The sequence below is a fragment of the Magallana gigas genome, chromosome 9 (genome assembly GCF_963853765.1).
Source record: "Magallana gigas chromosome 9, xbMagGiga1.1, whole genome shotgun sequence".
Lineage (NCBI taxonomy): Eukaryota > Metazoa > Mollusca > Bivalvia > Ostreida > Ostreidae > Magallana > Magallana gigas.
The window spans coordinates 45,323,992-45,328,013 of record NC_088861.1 but is presented as its reverse complement, the minus strand read 5'-3'; the positions used below and the strand labels follow the sequence as shown (position 1 = coordinate 45,328,013).

General features: G+C 31.8%; 1 long non-coding RNA gene across 1 annotated transcript; it reads right to left on the bottom strand.

Annotated features, from left to right (window-relative positions):
- Positions 1-1,033: 1,033 nt before the first annotated feature.
- Positions 1,034-3,130, bottom strand: LOC136271684 (uncharacterized). Its single transcript, XR_010709623.1, has 3 exons — positions 3,090-3,130; positions 2,755-2,851; positions 1,034-1,853 (listed from the first exon to the last, which is right to left on the bottom strand). It is a non-coding gene; the product is annotated as an uncharacterized lncRNA (long non-coding RNA).
- Between the last annotated feature and the right edge of the window lie 892 nt (positions 3,131-4,022).

Sequence of the window (4,022 nt, the reverse complement as noted above, 5' to 3'; positions counted from 1 at the left end):
GGAACAAAAGATGTCACCATTTGTCATTATAAAATCTCCATAAGAAAATTGTTTTCATTTTGTTTTTTGGTGTTAAAAGAATGATTAAGTGTGAAGGAAGTTATCTTGGCTATTTTCCCTTTCATATATCACAAATGCACTTCATTCCCAGGTTTGTTTATTTTTATCAACAATGATATTAACAATTGTCTAATGTAACTGTTCTGCATAAATATTTTCTGACAGACTATGTATCACCCCTACTCTGTGGTATTTTATATTAAACTCAAAATTTAAGGTTTCATGGGGTTTGAAGACACGTTTCGGGTTTCGCACAAGGTTTGGAGATTCTTTCGAGATACGAAAGCAAAGACAAAGATAGTGATGTGATCTGTCACTATGGGCGCGATTGATTTCACCAAAAGGTGTACACCGTGTACACTTTTGTAAATCAAGTGCAAAGGTGTAGCGTTTAGGTGTACACCGGGTGTACACTTTTCTACACCGAGTCAGGGGCATGTGTTGTTGGGTGTAGCACTGAAACCAATGTGCCGGACGAATGTTATGATGGAAACTTGGAAAATGCTTTTAAGTAATGTAACGGATTAAAAAGTTGTCTTTTGTATGAAAGCCATTACATTTGAAATGTGTGTATATTTTATTGCATTTATAACGTTATTAAAAAAAACCATATTAATTGTCGCAAAATAGCAGATTCTTTGTTAAAACTGCACCCTTTTCCGTCATATTCATTTTTTACTTCCCTACACCATGTACACTACACCATTGAAGTGGATTTGATGTACAATACAAAATTTTTACACCGTTGTATACCGGTGTACACCACATTAAGCTTAATCAAGTGCGCCCTACATTTAGAGGTGGATATAACATGTGTACTAAGTGAACTCGCTCTTTCACTCAAACTGCGATCACTCTGTTGATTAGATTTCAATTCTTTCTTGGCTTCGATAAAGGGATAATACATGAATTGTCGCAAGTCTCCTACCTTACTGTTACAGAATGCGACTTAACATTCAAAGAAAAAGTGTAGTAGAGTCGATTATTGTTTTATTATATCATTTGGAAGAGCAGAATATATACATTGATTATATGATATATTTAGAAAGGTAAAAAAAAAATATGAAGACAGCTTCGTATCATCTACGTCAGATCCCAATTCACAATAGAATAAGTTATTTAAGGAGCGTTGACATTTTCTATAATTTTGCATTTTCAGTTTTTATTTCTTTAATACAAAACCAATACAAACTTTGCATTGTGGTTATTGTAGATGGAAAGTACAGGTAAACTGCTTAACTGAAAATTACCATGGTAAATGGATAACGGTTGACCGATAAAAAACGACTCCAGCTAGCCTCTACTGCAATATGTGCCCATTGTTTAATTACAGCAATACCAGAATAATTGTGACAGTCAACGTAATGGCTAATCGAACTCAGTACGTCCATGGCTTCATAGTAGTGGTTTTCTCCCCAAAATCCACTGTGGCTGATTATTCTTGGTGAATTCAGTATGGATCGTGCATTTGAAAATGACATCGATGGCGCATCACTTGAACTGCTTGCAATCATTATGTTGAAACCGTTGAACCGGAAAGCGTGCCCCCCTCCACATTTACTTATTTGATGGTCGTCATTGCCGTACACGTCATCGTATACCAATACGAACCAGTTACGATTTGGATAGGTGCTTGTTAGATGGTTATATACTAATCTTGCAACTTCTTGGTTGGAACTATCCTTGTTGCGTTCTACTATACTCAAAGCACCGTTCAGGTCACGATTCATGCGAACAACTGTACTGGCAGCATTAACGATGGCAATAAGTGACAACCATATCAGCAATTTCATCTAAAATGAAATAAACAGTAAACATTTTTTTTAAGTGGAAGACTAGTTATGTTTTTTTTAATCTTATTTTTGTTTAAAATACAGGTTCTATGTCAGATATTTAACCAAACATGATACATTTATTAAAGTGATAGGGACACTTTCAGATCTCAATATCACTGAAAGTATCTCGTATATGATATTAACACAATACAAATGCCGTTTTGAATTCGTAGTATTTAAATTACACAGTGCTTGACAATAAAATACAGTGTTAATGTCTTATATAGGTAAACCAAGTAAAAGTTCAAGGTTGCGAACTCATGGCTTGAGGGTAAATAGTTGTCATTTAAACCAATTGCGTTCACCTGTTAGAACCCAAAATTGTGAAATGATATTATTTAATTAATATTAGGTTGTATTTAATTGAAAAAAAGTATGTAACAATATGGATGTTTCCAATACATCCGTCTGTAGGCTATGTGTTAAAAAAACTAACTACTAATACATGTATCATATTTTATTTTGATTCTTAAAAAGGATTAACATTCTTAAAATTATATCCTTAATATATTTTTTGAAACAGAGATCTTCTTCTCGGGTATATCAATACAAAAAAATGGCCAAGGTCAATCGGTTCTCTTTAATACGCGTATTTATTACACAGTGTAGGCCAGCTATGTCAAAACCAAGGACATTTTGTATTATAAAAGACATTGGACATTTCAGGCCATACAAATTATTAATTAAATTAATTAATTAGATGAATTAAATACAAATTATTCTTGTTAACAAAGATTCCTGATGTGATTATAAATTGATAAATCATTGATGATATTCTTGATGTTTCATCTATTGCCTAAAATGTTATGTCTTTTGTAAAATACAAATTAATCATGCAACAGAAAAACACTCATCTCACCTTGCTATAGACAGTGCAACGTATTGTTTCTAGTTGGAATTTTTGGGATGGTTCCCTGGGTATCCTCAGTAATGGATGACAAATACTGAACTCTTGTCTTCAAAAATATTGTATTTATATACGTATAAGAAAATCTAGAGTGAGGTTTAGTCATTGAGTATATTATTGGTTGTTTTATATATTGTAGGCGGAGTCTAATTCTTAGAGTAGAAGAATCAAATAGGCTTAAAAATTAAAATAATTTGAAGCAATATTTTTGAGGCATAATAAGTTTGTTTGTAATCCCATTAAATTTAAAAATTGAAGAAATACTGTGGAAAGGAATCCGTACATACCATTAAAAGGTTGATTAACAAATGAACGTAATTTGTGATTTAATTCTCTGACATAGGACTCTATGAGAAAGGAAACAATAGAAATATAAAAAAAGTATTGATAATTCGTGAAATAATCAGCACAAACAAAACATTTAAATAATTGTATATAATTTTTTAAGTGTTTGCTATAACTTGTTAGACATAGATTAAGTTGGAATATTTTAAAACAAATTTTCAAGGTAATTTTCATTTCAAAGAAAGAAAAAGGAAAAACGAGGTGTTCCATGCTTATCTTAGATGGTTTGTAAATGTTTTCTGATATGAGTTAAAGATTAATATTTGTTTTTAACATATTGAATTTCATCATTTCTTTTACAGTTTGATCGGTCTCTCAGATAGGATAATACTTTAAAATTCAACAACGACGACTTTAGCTACATTTTGCCTAAAATTTAATATTGTATTAAGAATTATTCATTCCTAAAAATGTATGTGGCTTGTATGATATGTATTTTAAAACTGTAAGTACTTGGTTAAAGATAAAATGTGATAGCATGATAGATAACATGTGTTAGCAAAACAATAAAAATACGTCGTGCGGTTTGAATTTCAAAGTACAATATAATGTTGGACGAAGCCTCAAAATCATGAAGCATCTTTAAATGAAAAAAAAAGACAATAACAAACCGTGAATCATCTCAAACATCCATTAAACGAAATACAAATTTAAGCAGAGCAACACAGACCTCCAAATAGATAGATAGATCCAAATCATAAAATTTACGAAAAAATGGCGAGACTGTTAATTGTTAGTCCTGTTTTATCAACTTGTTTGTCAGTAGCTTGCGTCTTAGAAACTGTTCATACGAAGAGCATGTCCTTGCGTATCGAATCAACTGAGTGACAAAAACACCATACGCAGGTTTTGAAGGTATATTGCTACATAAGTAA